We start from the raw sequence: 17976 nt of genomic DNA on the forward strand, positions 1-17976 counted from the left end.
AATTGATGTTGAAAATGCATCTGAGCTTAATGAGGACGACAATATGAGTGAAATTTCTGTAGAGGACACGGTTGACTGCTCAGAATTTATTAAAACCGAGCCAGAAAATCACAAGAATCTGATTTCTGAAAATTCTGTAGAGTTCGCTCGGTTGTCCCATCAAAAGTCTCCGAAATTAGTTGAGAAAGTTGTTGTGTATCAAAAGGTCAGAACTACTCCAAATCAAGTATACAACATCAAACAGATGAACTTGCAGCCATTGTAAACGAAGACAATGCTGATGGCTGTGATGAATACTTCTGGGAAGCTCCTATTGATAATGCAGACGAAACCATTGGTTTATCTGAAAGAACTTCCTGGAAGAGCAAAGGAAGATACATACCCGAACCATTGAATAAGCCAAATAACTTCAGTGAGCCGAGCATTAGTGGTACAAAAGATACTCCTCAGAAGGATGTTCACTCACCAAAAGAAGACATTCCTTCGGCTTCTTCAGCTCAAAGTAATTCTACCGTAGTTCAAATGGAACCGGTCAAGGAGTCAGCAAAAACGAAAGCAAATGTTCATCATCAACCTTCTCAGATGCGGAATAGGAAGATAGAAAGGAATAATAGATACAGGAAGAACCTTTCTGAAAGGAAACAATTCTGGCGTTCCCAGAATGCATACTTCACTCATCAAGACAAGAATCTAAAGTATGAAAACATTCCTGCAGAAAAGCTTGAAAGTTCCAAAAACCGAAAGCCGAGGTTCGGTTCACAAGAAGATATCAACCAAAAGTCAAGGTTCGGTTCACAAAAAGATAACAACCGAAAGCAGAAGTTCGGTTCTGAAAAGGATATCAACCAGAACCAAAGGTTCGGTTCCAAAGGTGGCTCCAACCGAACGCAAAGGTTCGGTTCTGAAGACAAAAGAGTACAAAACTCTAAGGTCGGTCCCTCCAATGATCAAAAACAAAAGGGTCACCTAGAGTCTCCTTCTAAGTCTAATTCTTCTCATTCTTCTAATTCTTCTTCACCCTCTGTTTCATATCGATCTCGTTCTAAATCTCATTCATCAACTGAGCAAAAGTGGAAGCAGAAGATCAATAAATACACACCAGAGACCGAATCTAACTCTACTAATCTTAACAAAATAAAAGTTTACACCATTAAAAGGAAAGATAAAACAACTCTCGTAAAAAGAACTTATCTTATTGATATCTCTCTCAGTGCTCCTGTTTCAATGCAAAGCTCACGTGGACCCAAGAAACTTTGGGTTCCTAAATCTGTCTAAATTTTGTAGGTTATAAGTGACGAGCAGTTCGACGAAGAATGGTACATTGATAGTGGCCGCTCACGTCACATGACAGGGAGGAAAGAGGAGCTTAGGGAGTACAGATCGCTTGCAAATGGTGGCAACGTCAAGTTCGGAAACAATTCTTTCTGCACCATAAAGGGATATGGGATGATAACCAATGGGGACTTCTCTATAAGGAAGGTGGCTTATGTGGAAGGACTCCAACACAACCTCATTAATGTATCTCAACTGGTTGGAGGTACAGGTCTCAAAGTCTCATTCGATGATGAAGGTTCAGAAATTATAGAGAAAAAGTCAAATAAAATAATTCTCAAGTCAGAGCGAAAGGGTGAAATGTTTCCCTTAAACATGAAACCCATCAAAGGAAACCCAGCTGTATGCTTATTGTCAAAAGCGCAATCCGACGAAAGCTGGTTGTGGCACCGAAGATTATCTCATCTTAACTTCAAAGATATCAATCGTCTTGTTACAGAAGGTCATGTAAGGGGCCTTCCATTACTCAAGTTCGACAGGGATCATCTATGTGCTGCATGCGAAATGGGAAAGCAGAGTCGTCAAAGTCATCCATCTATTATCAACACAAAAGTTGTTGAACCACTCGAATTAATTCATATTGATTTGTGTGGTCCTTCATCTATCGAAAGCATCGGTGGTAGCAAGTACATTCTTGTTATCGTTGATGACTTTTCTCGATTTACATGGGTGTTCTTTCTAAAGCTCAAATCTGAAGCGACTCAAAAGCTGAAAATGTTTATTAAGCAAATTGAAGTACAGCTCAAGAAGGTTGTTCGCAACATCAGAAGCGACAATGGTCTCGAATTCAAGAACAGGGAGTTTGAAGAGTTTCTTGCAGAGAAGGGAATTAGTCATAATTTCTCAGCTCCCTACACACCACAACAGAACGGAATAGTCGAAAGACGAAACCGATCCTTGTGTGAAGCTGCCCGAACTATGCTAAGTTTCGCTTCTTTACCTCTTTATTTTTGGGCTGATGCTATTTCTGCTGCTTGTTTTACACAGAACAGGTCATATCTCAACAAAAGGTTCGCACTCACCCCATATGAGATATTGAACAACAGGAAGCCAAATGTGAAATTTTTCCATGTGTTCGGCTCAAGGTGTTTCATCTTCAACTCTAAAGAACACCGCAACAAGTTTGATGTCAAAGCCGACGAAGGAATATTTCTGGGTTACTCTCTCACATCCAAGGCATACAGGGTCCTAAACAAGCGTTCAAGAAAAATTAAAGAGACGTATTATGTGACCTTTGACGACAACTATGTCAAGAAGCTGCAGGCTAAAGAAAATATCACTGGGGAAATCTTTCCTCCAAATGGCATGGTTACAGTCTCGGTTGCTAATCTATTCGAGACATTTCTGGGGCTCTTTGACGAACCAGAGAATGCTTCACTTTCTGAAGCTGGTGCAGCAGATAACAAAGTTGATCACATGGAGCAGATTGTTGAAGATGCTGCAAGGAGAATGTATGAAGAAGAATCAATCTGTAACGACTCTCCTTCCAACGAAGCTCAAATCGAGGGGGAGCCAAGTGCTCAAGTCGAGGGGGAGCCAAGTACTCAAGTCGAGGGGGAGCCAAACGCTCAAGTCCAGGGGGAGCCAAATTCCACAACTTCAACCGAAGAGGTCTCAACACCAGCAAGCTCAGGCCCACTAGAATCACACGAACCTCATATCTTCCAAAGTACACCAACTGAGGTAGAACATGATGATGTGACACTCGGTTATGATAGCCAATCTGAGCTAGACGAAATAATCAATGCTGAATTAGACCCAACTGTTGATCCAAATTACCCTCCTCTTATCAAATGGACCAGAGATCATCCTGTCTCTCAAGTAGTTGGGGATGTATCTGAAAAGGTTCTGACCCGATCACAACTGAAGGCAAAACAAACTTCCTTATTTTCAAAGGTAGAATTTTGCATGTTCAATTCATTCGTATCAAAAGATGAACCAAAGACAGTTAACACTGCTCTCGATCACTCTGATTGGGTTCAAGCAATGCAAGACGAGTTGAACGAATTTGAAAGAAACAAAGTCTGGCGCCTAATTCCAACTCCTCCAGATGCTTCGGTTGTTGGTCTCAAATGGGTTTTTAGGAACAAAATGGACAAGGAAGGTAATGTTATACGGAACAAGGCTCGTCTGGTGGTAAAGGGATATTGTCAGGAGGAAGGGATAGACTACGAAGAGACTTTCGCTCCAGTAGCTCGGCTAGAATCTGTTAGAATATTTCTGGCTTATGCTGCTCACAAGAACTTTGAAGTTTTCCAAATGGACGTCAAGTGTGCATTTCTCAATGGAGAACTTGAAGAGACGGTGTACGTAGAGCAACCTCCTGGATTCGTGAACGAAAAGCATCCACATCATTGCTATATTCTGGATAAAGCTGTGTACGGCCTTAAACAAGCTCCGAGAGCCTGGTATGAAACGCTTACAAAATTTTTAAAGATGTCTAAATTCAAACAAGGTTCGGTTGACCCAACCTTCTTTCGCAAAAAGGAAGGTAACCACCTTATGATAGTTCAAATTTATGTCGATGATATCATCTTTGGCTCCACGAATCCAAGCTTAACGGCTGAATTCAGAAAGCTGATGGAGACTAAGTTTGAAATGAGCTCAATGGGTCCAATTAACTTTTTCCTTGGTTTAAACATAAGACAGGGACCCGAAGGCATCTTTATTAATCAGGAAGCTTACACGAAGACTCTCCTAGCAAAGTTCGGTATGATGGGAGACTCAAAAGTCAAAGTCCCAATGGCATTCGGCACTAAGCTTACCCCATCTCTAGACAAACCAGCTGTTGATATCACGCTCTATCGTCAAATGATTGGATCGTTAATGTATCTTACTGCTAGCAGACCTGATATCATGTTTTCTGTGTGTTATTGTGCTCGATTTCAGGCAAACCCTCGTGAACCTCACATGCTTGCAGTGAAGAACATCCTACGATATCTCAAGAGAACCACCTCCTTAGGTCTATGGTATCCATCCAACTCAGGCTTCTTCATTCAAGCCTATTCTGATGCTGACCTTGGAGGATGTGGACTCGACCGAAAAAGCACGACTGGTGGATGTCAATTTCTTGACGGGAAGTTAGTCAGCTGGCAATCTAAGAAACAGACATGCGTGTCGCTATCCACAGCTGAAGCAGAATACATTGCAGCTGCATCATGTACATCACAAGTGATTTGGATTCAAAGCCAACTTCGAGACTATGGACTCAATATGAAGAAGATCCCACTATATTGCGACTCCGAAAGTGCAATTAGGATCTGTCATAACCCAGTGCAGCACTCCAAAACCAAGCACATAGCACTAAGGTATCACTTCATCAAAGATCACGTGGAAGATGGAAACGTCGAAGTTCACTTCGTAAGAACCACTGATCAACTGGCTGACGTCTTTACAAAAGCTCTTCCTGAAGCATCATTCAATAAAATATTGCAAGGACTTGGTATGATGGAATCTGAATCAGTACCAAACTTAAAGATAACAACCGAACGTTAGGGTTCATCTCAACTATCTAACCCACTCTTTTCTTCAAAGATAGTTTCTCAATGTTGTGTATTGGCTGTACAATTCTGTTTTTACTAGAATGAATTAAAAAAAAAAAAACTCTTAACTGACACCAACCAAAGGTTCAGGTTCGGTTTTTCAAAATTTTCTAGAACCGAAATCAACCGAAGGTTCAGGTTCGGTTTTTCAAAATTTTCTAGAACCGAAACCAACTGAAGGTTCAGGTTCGGTTTTTCAAAATTTTCTAGAACCGAAATCAACCGAAGGTTCAGGTTCGGTTTTTCAAAATTTTCTAGAACCGAAACCAACCGAAGGTTCAGGTTCGGTTTTTCAAAATTTTCTAGAACCGAAACCAACCGAAGGTTCGGGTTCGGTTTTTCAAACTTTTGTACAACCAAAACCAACCGAAGGTTCGGGTTCGGTTTTTCAAAATTTTGTAGAACCGAAACCAACCGAACGTTCGGGTTCGGTTTTTCAAAACTTTTCTCAACCGAAACCAATTGTAGGTTCGCGTTCGGTTTACCTCAAAAATTCCAAAAATTTTTTTATGTTTTTTTTTTTTATGTGGTTACACTTTATGGACTTCCTACTTGTCCCTAGAAGCATGCTGCTGTATGTGTCTCAAGCCTCATAAGATTTTGAATAAAGGCCTTCATGACCTGGTATACACAAACCTTGTCTTCCCAACAAGGCCACTTCATTTATTCTAATCGTGAGCTACCTCATTCTTTTCTCACATGAGTTAAGAACTTCCTGCTTGGTCCTTCTTCTTGCAGTAGAGGTACTTTTGTTATCTTACACCATCTCCTATTACTTCTCCACTACACTCATTCCATCATGGTAACCCTTGAGACTCTCAGCACTTACCACTGAGGTTTATGGTTGCACAACATCTGTGTTTATGATCTTAGTTTTATGACACTACGAACTAAGTGAAACCCAAAATTCAACACCTAAGGAATTGACGGTGAACGATTATATTGTTCAAGCTTTTACTAACGAATTGATGAAAGTACCATTTTATGTGATTCCTATGAAAATGTTATTAACCATAACTTTTCTTCCCCTGGGATCTTGTCCTTATCTTTCTTTCTGAGATTTCATTTAGCCGAATTAAAAGAAGCCTTTCAACATTTCTCAATAAATGGTTGATCGTATTAATAACGGACATTCCTTTTGAAATCCTAAGTTTTTCTTTGTCCTATGGCATTTAATGCGCGTGGTTAAACAGTAACGGCTTGTCCCTATGAAATGGCGATTATTGGGCGGCGTGATCCTAGGAATCTGACACTCTCTCTCCTACGTGATCATCGTCCGTCCCAACTGTCATCCATAAGAGATTTGAAACGTTCTTTCTCTCTCTTCCCTCCCACTATAAATAGCCCGTTATACCTCCTTTTACCTCTTTACCACTCTCAAATTTTCCAAACCACAAACTCTCCCAAACAGTTTCCTGTTCATCATCTTCTTCACACCTGCATCCATGGCTGACTCTTCTTCAGTTCATGCTACATCCCAAATCCTTCCCATTCGCCCACAGCAATGCTTAGTAATTGATCTTAACCCAAAGGCATACGATCCTTACATGTCGCCGGTTATAGAATGCCTAAAATACTCACAACTCGAACCAGCACTATCCAGAATCGCATCGGTGCCAATGACGGCTCTATCGCAGGTCTACGCGACTGCATATTATGACAAGGCTGTCGACCGAGTATTCTTCGAGATTGGAGACCACAAAACCTCCGTTTCTCGCCCTCGTTTCTGCTCTCTACTCGGATTTGCTTCTGACTCATCCAGAGTCCATCCGGAGTCTATACAAATCGGTCATATGTATAGCATGTTTTACAACATGGGATACACGGAGGTTCTTACATCCGTTGCCAGATTCAAGAAGTCCTGCTTACCGCCTTAATGGAACGGTTTATTTACAGTCCTGTTCAAGGGACTGTCGGAGAGAAGCTCAGGTTCAGACGGTGCCAGTCGTCTGTTCCTTACCATTCTGTATGGAGTTTACAATGGGATCAACCTGGATTACGGGTTCGTTCTTTGGCAACAACTTCTTCAGAGCCTCTCATGTTCATCCAGACACTCTGAAGTTTCATTGGCCCGATTCTGGATTCTGATCACCAAATGGGCCATGGACAGATTCGACGTTCCCATTGCCGAAGGTGCATCGATGACTTCCGTTGGTACTTTTCACACCAAGAAGATCATCATCTCCGATGCCTCCAAATTCTCCTTTATTGGCTCGATTCCGGAGTCCATGTATGGAAGCGTACCTTCGGATAGCAGGCTGATCAGAAAGCTTAAGGAGCTAACACCTTCTGGTCCAAGGGTTCTGACCCCGGACATGCTCAGATCTATCCACGATGCAGATAAACCATTGAGCAAAGGTAAAAAGGCGGATAAAGGAAAGCAAGTAGAAAAACCTTCAAAGGGGCCTTCACCTAAGAAGAGGAAACAGACAAAAGCTGCCACTTCCCCCCCACCGAAGAAGAGGAAGACTCAACCAAAGCAAAAGCTAATTATACCCTCCTCTTCGAGTGACTCTGAGGGTGAGAGTTCGGATTCTGACGACTCTCAAGGGGATGCTTCTCCTACACGAGGCAATACACCACCTCGATCCCCTACCCCAGAGATTCAAATTCCCAATTCCCCAATTCCTTCTCCTCCTCAAATCTTTACCACTACCACTGAATCACCCCATGTAGCCGAACCTCCTCAACCCAAAACCCACCTAACCGAAACTACCCATAGACAACCACCCACCGAAACTACCCATACACAACCACCCACCGAAACTACCCATACACAACCACCAACCGAAACTACCCATACAGAACAACCAACCGAAACTACACCTTCACCCACTCAACCTTCTCCTAATAAACCCTCTACACCCCCAACCTCTCCACCCTCTTCTTCTCATGGCAATGCCTCTGAGGGTGAAAACCCTTATCTCGGGGGAGAAGACATGGTCTTTGATTCGGTCTACTATAGTCCATTTCAAATTCAGAGTGACGAGGAGGATGATGCACCTGTCACTAAGAAACATCTAAAACAGCTCAACGAGAAGATTGATCTCCTTCTCGCCTCCTCGTCCAACCAACAATCAATCCTGTCTGAAGCTGCACTTCAGAAGATTGTAGATGCCTTCACCAGCGCCCAACATGATTCAGCAGCCTCAGCAACTGCTGCAATTCAGGCATCTACACGAGCATGTGAGGCTGCGACCGAAAAAGTCGATAAACTATTTTCTGATGCCTCTGCTCTACTGCAGTCCATGCAACAAAGTGCAGCTGCCACAAAGGCATCATTGGAACCGATTGTCCAACAATTGATCTCCTTTGTCACATCGGAGTTGCCATCGTTCGCCAATCTACGTAAAACCATAAGCGACGACAACTCGGCTTTTACAGCCTCCATTGAAGCTCGTCTCGTCAAGCTTCAAGAAGATCTGACATCCAAGCGTTCTTTAATGGACGATCTGGCATTAAAAACAACGGCTCTTGAGGTCAAGACCACTCAACTCTCTCAATCTCAACAAGAGCTGGAAGATCTTCGCTCCGAACGGGAGGTGGTTAAGACGTGTGTTTCGGATGTCCACGCTGTCATCTCAAACATCCTGGAAGCACATGATCCAATATTAAACTTTTCGGTGAGGCGATCCCTTGCTGAAAAGCTCTCTCCAACCATTGATCTACTAAACAAGGTCGAAGGCCTCCCAAGTTTTGTGTCCATTCCGAAACAAGGGGGAGATGAGAAGCCAAGTTCAAAACCACCTCCTTCCTTAAAAGCTACTCATACAACTGAACCATCTTCAACTCATCAAATTTTAAGTTCAGGTATGAAGAACAAAGGTAAAGATATAGCTGAGGACGAAGATGCAGAAGGCGACAAGGAGACCATTGCCGACATTTTGAAACGAAAGAACAGTCGCAAGGTTGGTGATGATGCCAGTCGTGAGGCACGTGAGGCTGCCGAAGCCGAACGTAAGCAAAAAGAAGCCCACGATCTCCTTGAGAGCCGAAAGACTCTCTTCCCTGCCTGGACCAGGGAACGTTTGATCAAAGAGGCCATTGAAACACCCAGCATCCTATGGCTCGAGCCGATCATATCGTTCGACTGCAGCAATTCTGTCGATTCGCAGTTCGATATGCCGCTGACTCGAAAGGCGTTTATCTTTCACGTCTTCTCTAATATTTTTGATGTCCCTCACCCGAACGCTGAGCTTGACAGGGAGCTCATTGACTTTTACCTGAAGGCTGCTCGTCCTCAATTCCTTACATGGAGCGCTCAGAAGATTGTCAATGTTCGGGTGCTAAAGCCTTACACTGAGGGACGTTTTATAAACGTTCGGTTCAAACTGATTCGGGGATCTGCAAAATCTGTTCATCTCATCTCTCTAGCAGATCTACCGAATCTAAATCCTCATGATTGGATCGTCTTGTATAACATCCTTTTGACCAATGAAGCTGAATATGGTCCCATTCTAGACCATGTCAAAAGGATGTTAATCTGCTATATCATGGAGGTTGCCCTTATGGATCAGGAGGTCGCCACAGTCTTCAAGAAGAAACCCAAAATTGCTCCTGTGGGATCGGCCAGTGATCTAAATCAAATGCAGCTGGGCAAGATTGATCCGAGACGTAACACAGTCATGTTCACTAGAGCGGAAGGACAGAAATTTCTCTTCGCTTTAGCTGATAAGCATCTTTACACCACAACTTGCTTGGAGCATGTGCTTTTTATTGTTAAACGGTGTAAAGAGAATTCGGCCGATGATGTTAAGTATTTTGAAGATATGATCAACTGGTACATCTGGTTTAGACAGACAATTCTTTCCATCACCAAGTGTCTGTTTAGTACCGTGAAGAAGGTACCAGTTTCGGCTGCTGGCCCAAGTAATAAATAAAGATCTCGCTCCAAATTGACGCAAAGGGGGAGATTGTTGGGCTTGGAAGATTGCGTCTTTTGGGCTCGTTTGTTTATAATGTTTTGTACTACGGTTTGGGCCTGTCCAACCGTGTGTCTTTTATGCTTTGTATATAAGCTTATGCTTGCATGCATATTAGGTTAAGGTTTTAGAGATCTGAGAATACGATATTTTCCAGACGACTAAAGGTTTCTTTGATCATACTTGTAACCTTCCAATCCTCTACAGTTGATGTTCTTAATCGAGCTCTTCTGAGGATTTTGTTTTAATCATTCGACACGTTTGATTCATTCTTGTTCTATAATTTTACTGTGTTTATATCGTCATTGTTTTCATAACTTGTTCAAGATCTAATCGATCTTCATAGATTAAAAGAATCTTTAATCTCATCATAATTGTTTCGTCATTGGGCCTGTTTTGTTTGGTCCATTTTGTACAATTTGGGCCTACCTATGTGTATTTACTACTAGGGTTATAGTATATAAGGTGCATTCATGTTACGTATTTAGAAAGTTTTTGATATTATCTTTGTAACCCTATCTTGCGTCTCTACAGAAGCAATTCTTTGTCGAGTTCTTCTAAGGTGTGATTATTAATCATTCAACACCAATTTCATCATATCGTGTTCTTGTTTACCTGTCTTAATCTATTCGATCTTTTAAGGATTTCATGTTAACAACATATAAAGAACATTCAAATCTAACTTCGGTAGAGGAAGTTATGATTTTTCTAAGATTTGACATACTAGTATTCTACTAAAAAAATCCAATTTAGATCGGTCAACTTTTAGCCAAAATCGTCTAAATGAGAGTTGAATTTCTCATTATTAGGAGGTCAATGATAAAAAGTTTGTAGAAAAATGCCACCGAATGAGAGATTTATGCTTTTTATACGGGCTTTAACAGTCTAAGCCCGTGTGAAAAATATAATTCAAAATTAGCCGACTGAGCCTAAACGAAAGTTGTAGATCTCATCGAGGGCTTTTCAAAGATATAAAGAACATCAAAACGGAGTTCGTATGAAGGACATATGTAATTTTGAAAATATGAAAAATGGTATGCGTGCACATCAGGCGCACGACACGCCCGTGAAGACAACACAATCCCACCCACTTTGCGACGCATGTTAGGACAATATTTCTCCATGTCAATATCTCGCGAACAGGAGCACGGCTCACCCCCATATTGCACGGTGTGCATCCTAAGATTTTAGCCTATAAAAAGCAACTCACTCATTCCTCCATTCTCACACCATCCATTCAAATCCTCTACGAAATTTTCGATACTTAGCCCCTTATTCGTTCATTCTATTCTACAACAAAGTTATGTGAGGTCCCTGAGTACTCATTTGAGTAGTAGCCTTCAATTAGGAGATCCTGATTCAATATTCTGCTCGTGTAGATCCCGATTCTCATCTATAGTACTCTGTAAGTGAGCTACACTTACTCTGATTCCGGGTAATTTATAATTATAGTTATAAGTTGTTACTAGGAACTTATAAGTAAGATTTATCAATGACCCTAAGTTATTATACTATTTGATCTACTTATGAGAGTAATGTATAGGCTGGATTTAGTGAGGTGTTTAAAGGGGGATTTTCAAACAGTATACTCTGTATACCAAATGGACCCTACATCTGATATAATCCTAACTCGTTATTCTTTGATTAGATCTTGAAGTAGAATTTGGGATTACTGAGGTGTTTAAATGGGGATTGAGTGAGGTGTTTAAAGGGGGATTACCATGAATGTCATTCACCTCGTAGATGTCAAATATCAATTATTTATTCATAAATCTCCCAAAATACATGTATGGTTTAATATTCCATAAATTCATCTAAAGCTCATTCAAGTCTTAATGTTTTTGCATTCAAATCATATTATTAGTATCAACTCATGTTTATCAGCATCATATGCTCATAAAATTCACAAAAACCAATGATTCTATTATTTTCATCACACTTTCCCCTAAAACCATCATAAACAAATGTTTATACTTGATTCTACTATCATTGATGAGTTTAAGTATTCCAATTGGGTTTGTTGCTATCAAATATCATCTAGGTCATAGAATCCAATCCGATTTCATTATCAGTTACACTATCCCAATTTGGGGTTTCTAGGGTTTATTGAGATTTTCACACAAGTCATAATATTCATCATTAGGATGGTTAGATTAAGATTATAACCATGTAATCCACTCAAGGGAAGTTAGTAACCAAAACCCTAATCATTAAGTCACACAAAACTCGACATTAGGGTTAACCCACTTTATAAACTTGAATGTCTAGGTTGAATGGAAGAGAAATTATACCTTGAAAGGCTTGATTCCTTATCTTCTATACTTGGTTGCTTAGTTCCTCACTTGAAACAAACCCTAGAAACTCTTGAGATCAAAATTGCCATTAGAGGAGGCGGTAAGAAGCTCAATAACATTTTTCTCCAAATGAGGGAATGGATAAATCTTATTTCTCTAAAGTTTATAATTTGGTCGCTCAAGCTTGCTTGCTTTGGTCAAACCCACCAATCCTCAATGCATGTGAAATAAATCGACGATTTTACATAACAAAGTCCTTCTCCATCAGTTATCTAACTTTTGTAGTCCCTTCCATTAATTGAGTCAACCCTCCGGTCAACTTCATGGGTTTTGATACATAAAATATAGAGTTTTTCACAAAACCCGACAACAGAGGCTTTGAAAATTTCTTGTATATTTTAAGAATATAAGAAAACCAAAACATCAATGATCCTTTTAAATAGGTTAGAATGATATTAAAAACAACCATATGATTTTTTAGAATGACAATCTTTGTAACCTTTGGAACCATAGGATGATTTAGAATGACAACCTTTTTAACCTTTTGATATTTCCATATTTATACCTATTTTTAGGCAATATTTAAGTACATTTTTATATATAAGATGGTAATTTGTGTACTATAATGGCACTTATGAGTTTAAACGTTATTTGCAGCCCAAAAAGAACACATTTTGAAGAAAAGGGACTAAAAACGTTACAGGAAGAAACTTTGGGAGTTAAAAGATTAAAGGACAAGAAAATCAGGGAAAAGCGTTTTCACGTCGTGAGAACTGGAAGATTCACGACCCGAGTTTAAGTTCTAGAAGATATGTACGCGGGTGAAGGAATCCTTGCTGAACACGGTTATCTTGTATTCACGACGTGACTAAATTATTATTCACAACGTGAATTAAGAAAATGTTGAAACTATATATATCCTCAACCATTACGAATTAAAAGACTTTTTGGGGTGATTAGAGGGGTTCCTGAAGTTGAAAAATCAGAGGAGAAGAATACCTGGAAGCTGTTTTCAACACCAAAGAAGAGGAAGTTCATAATTTGCATTATAAATTTGGTACGTTTATCATGTGTTTGACTATAGCTTTTGACTGTTTAGCTATTAATATGTCCAGCTAAATCTAGCTGCTTCTGTTAGCTAGATGAAGCTGGAACTCATGGTTTGAATGTATTAGATTTGACTTTATTTGTTGGTTATATGCTTGTGTTGATTGATTTTACCTAGCATGCTTAGTTAATGATTTAATAGCTTTAAATTCTTGTTCCGTGTAGTTAGTGAGCACAAATCTGCATGAATATGAATACCTAATAACAAAGTGAACACTAGTTTATTAGAGCTAAGACCAAACCAATCTTAGATAAGTAATTGAATCATTGAATCAAGCTGTGTTAGAGAACTCATATTATGAATGTAATTGTGTTTTGATTAATCAATCTTCATAACTTCAATCTTACTTAATAATAGATTATGTGTTAACTATTGTGTGACCACACACAGATTTACATGAATTGGTTACTAATTAGTAGGTTTAGAACTAAACTGCTAATACTTCTTAAATTGGTAACCAACGGTAATAGTCTTGACTAATGTATAACCATTGAGTGAAAGTGGATTCGAACTAACAGAAGTATTTTGTTTATTGATTAAGTTGTCGTTAAAGAATTAAGTTCATCTAAACTTGCAAATTTAGATAAAAAAACCCTTTTAGCTTGTTAATAATTAGATTAATTTAATAGTAAATTAATAATACCGTTCCCTGTGATCGACACCCGACTTACCTAAGCTATATTGTAATCTGACTAGGTACACTGCCTAAAAGTGCATAGTTAGTCTAAGTTTGTTAGGTTATAAATATTAAAATTAGTGGGTACTTTCATGCACATCAAGTTTTTGGCGTCACTGCCGGGGAACGACTTAGTTTATTTTCTTTAGGTTAATCGATCATTTTTGTGGGTAAAACCTACAAAAAGTTAATTTTCTAGCAAAAATTTTTTAGTATTAGTTTGTAATTTTTGTCTTCGATTTTTAATTTACTAAAATTTTCGTTTCCAGAACGGTTTTATTTTTTATTAAAGAACTCATGACGTGAGTTTATAAGCTCAGGACGTGAGAACTGTGAATTTTAGTTTTCTTTAGTTTTTAGTTTATTTGTCTATTTTAGTTCATTTTTACGTTGTCTTTATTGATTATCTGCAGGAGTTCATGACCAGAGACTCAAACACACCCTTGGTGCCACCACTTGAGGATCCTGAGTCTGCAATTCACAAGAAAAAGACGCCCTTACAAGAACTCAAATCAGTGTTTTCAAAGAAATCAGGGAAGAAAACGGGGGAGTCAAGTTCATCCTCAAAGAACAAAAGCAAGATTGAACACTTGGATCAAATACCCATCCAAACTGAATCAGAGTACGATATCTAGCCCGAATTTGAAGATCATACGAGCGAACCTGAGAACGAGCCAAGGCACGAGATGGAAAATATTGAGGAAATGTTCGAGATGATGTTGGTCCAAGCTTAGTACAACCTGCAATCCCTGCCACTGCCACATTCGAGCTAAAGGTACATATCCTTTCCGCACTAAAGGATATCCCATTCTATGGAAAGGATCACGAGGATGCATTCAAACACTTAGATGAAGTGAATGACATTGCTGATTACTTCAATGTCCCAAATATTAACAGAGACACCACTTTGCTAAGGATGCTTCCCGTTACCTTTGAAGGAGCTGCATAGGAGTTGTTAAAAGCACTCTCACCCGGTATCGTAACTACTTGGACTCAAATGCGTGAGTAGTTTCTAGATCAATTCTGTCCACCATCCAATATTGCTAAACTCAAAAAGGCAATAGCCAATTTTGAGCAAAACCCAGGAGAGTCACTTTACGAAGCTTGGGACTGTTATAAAGGGTTGTTAAGGAATTATCCTCAACATGACCTTAACATTCAACAGGAGGTGTCAATATTTTATGACAGGGTAAACGTGATGACAACACAACTCCTTGATTCTCAAGGACCACTTACAAAGAAAAATCTGGGCGAAGTCAAGGAATTAATTGAAGAATTCGCAAAACACTCTAGGGAATATCATAATCCAATGAATGAAGGCATTAAAGGAGTTAGGGGTGCACAACCCGAAGAGATAGCTGCTGTGATGGCAATGCTTAACACTATGGAGAGAAGATTAACACAAATGGACCAATCCATTCATGCAATTAGAGTTGGTTGCGAGAGATGTAGTGGTCCACATTTGACAAAAGATTGCAACTTAGATGAATATGGAAACAAGAAAGCTCAAGTTTGCTATTCGAGTGGGGACAAGTATGATGAAGATTGGAGGAAACCAAAGAAAGAGTGGCTGCCCTATGATGAATATAAGAAGCAAAAGGAAGAGAAATATAGACAAACTGGCAGAGGCTTCTACTAAAGAACAACCACCAATCAAGAAGAAACCCAATCTAGAGACCATTTTAATTAAATTTATGGAAGCTTCCGAAAAGAGACACGAGGCTACTGATTCTGCTATTAATGAACAAAGAACTTTGGTAAAGAATCATCATGCATTGATGGTAGAACAACAAGCTTTGATAAAAAATCAACAAGCCTCCATCGATAATCTTGAAATGCAACTTACTCAAATAACCATTCTGATTCATGTGAAGCTGTCCCCGAAGAATCCGGAAACGAAGACCCAATCTCATGTAATGGCTATAGATACTAAAGAAGAGGCCATCTCTGAGTTCTTGGAGGCATTAGAAGAAGAACCAAAGCAGCCCGATCCAAAACCAAAGAAGCCCAAGCTCGAGAATCAAGATGCTGCTGAATTGACGATCTTACGATGTGAGCCATTTAAGCTCACGGCGTGGCCCCATCATGAACATAAAAATTATGTAGCTGGTTCGGTTTATCAGCCGCCCTTGCCGTTTCCTTCCCGAGCTGCCCTTAGTCCACTAGAAAGAGAGCATATAGAGTTTGTTAAGAACATGAAGGGTATCCCGATTAATACTCCCTTTGTCGAGTCCTTATCCAAAATTCCCGAGTATCAAAAATTACTGCAAGATTTGATAGACACTCGCAAGCAATTAAAGAAGAATTCCAAGGTGATTCTAAGTGAGCAAACCTCAAAAGTTGTGTTGGGAGAGACACCTAAGAAAATGGGGGATCCTGGATGCCTCACTCTTTCATGTGAGTTTGGTAACAACATGAAGGTTGATGCTTTAGCCGATTCTGGGGCTAACATTAATGTGATGCCTTATTCACTGTATCAGAAGTTGAAGGCTACAAGGATGACTATTCACATGGCGAACCGTTCAGTGACACAACCCCGAGGTATTGTGGAAGACATTTTAGTGAAAATTGGGAAATTCATTTTTCCAATAGACTTTGTGGTATTGGACATGAAAGAAGATCCCGATGTACCGATTATTCTTGGTCGCCCGTTTTTAAACACTGCTGGAGCTCTTGTTGATATTCGCGAGTCTAAGCTCACCTTGAGAGTTGGTGATGAAAAGGAAGTTTTTGGATTGGAAGATAGCCTTCAAGAGGATCATGCTCATGAAGAAGTTTTCACCATTGATGATGAAGATGAACCTGAAGAATTAGAGAAGCTCATGGAAGAAGAGATCAAGATAATTCATCAAGCCAAAAGAACAAAACCAAGAGCAAGTGTTCCATATTTAGTTGAAGTCATTGCATACCAAAGTCCAATTTTTTGGGTGAGCAAGGAAGATGATGAGATGACAAGTGATGAAGATGAGGTTGCTTCAACGGTGACAAAGCTAGTAGTGAAAGAGGAGAAGGATTCTATGGAGTGCAAGGAGGAAACTAAAGGGACCAAACGCAAGCTTAAGGAAGATGAGGTCAAAGCTCAAAAGGAAAATTCGAAAAAGGCGTACAAAAGATGAGTTCAAGCTTACAGGAGGAGTTTCAAGGATCAAAAGGTCCAGCTGGTGGTAGAATCTTCAGACGATTCAACGTAGGATGCATGGAGTCCAGCTCAAGACTCCAAGAAAAAGAAGCGCTTCTCGGGAGGCAACCCGAGTTTCGTTTGCCATTTTCTTTTTAATTTTTGCATTTTAGTTTTGGAAACATAGATCATATCATGCAATTCTCTTATAACATAATTAAACACTGAATGTGGGGGCCCTAAAATGGAAGTAGTAATAATTGAGAATTTAGTTAAAAGACAAATTTGATTTAGTATGAATTGTCCCTTCCAGACAAAATTCACGACGTGACCTCTTCAGAATTCACAATGTGAATAGTGAATAAACCGGATAATAAGTCAATAATATAGTTTAGGCCATTTTATAAGTGGCTCAAGACCAATCCGTGAGTGCATGGTCCAATATTGAGCCCTAACGAAATTCACGACGTGAATTGCAATAAACTCATAACATGAGTTTTGAATTGCACGGGACCACATAATAAAGACCTAGAAACCAGTTTTCTCCCATTTCTTTAATCCCCACGAAGTAAACAAGCAATCTGGTCCCCCTTGCTCCGATTTAGGCCGACAATACTCGATTTTTGTGCTTGCTTACGTAATAATTCCATACAAGGTAATGATTCTTCTATCTTATGTTTAATTTTTGCTCTAACAGTTGAAATTAGAGCTAGGGTTTGTTCATTTGTTGAATCGTTTAAAATATGCCCTAAGATTCGTGAATTACCCTTGGAATATAGTTGATTATTGGTTGAAAATGTCATAGGAGTAAACCCCCAGCACTATCATGGCCGATTTGTATAGAAACAACACTAGTTATAGAATTTGACTACGAACACACAACGTGAACTTTTAAGAATTCACGACATGAATTCTGGACTGTGCAAGTTCTTTGTTCTTTTTTTTTCTAAATTGTTGTGTTGTTGTTTTGGCTGTGTTTGTTCC

The 17976-nt window shown here is 39.7% G+C and overlaps 1 non-coding gene across 1 annotated transcript; it reads right to left on the bottom strand.

The window, feature by feature from the left end:
* Nucleotides 1-14919: 14919 nt before the first annotated feature.
* LOC145013518 (small nucleolar RNA R71) lies at nucleotides 14920-15026 on the bottom strand. The gene has a single exon (XR_013665072.1). It is a non-coding gene; the product is annotated as a small nucleolar RNA R71 (small nucleolar RNA).
* Between the last annotated feature and the right edge of the window lie 2950 nt (nucleotides 15027-17976).

The sequence above is a fragment of the Lactuca saligna genome, chromosome 8, assembly GCF_052625555.1.
Source record: "Lactuca saligna cultivar CGN05327 chromosome 8, ASM5262555v1, whole genome shotgun sequence".
Lineage (NCBI taxonomy): Eukaryota > Viridiplantae > Streptophyta > Magnoliopsida > Asterales > Asteraceae > Lactuca > Lactuca saligna.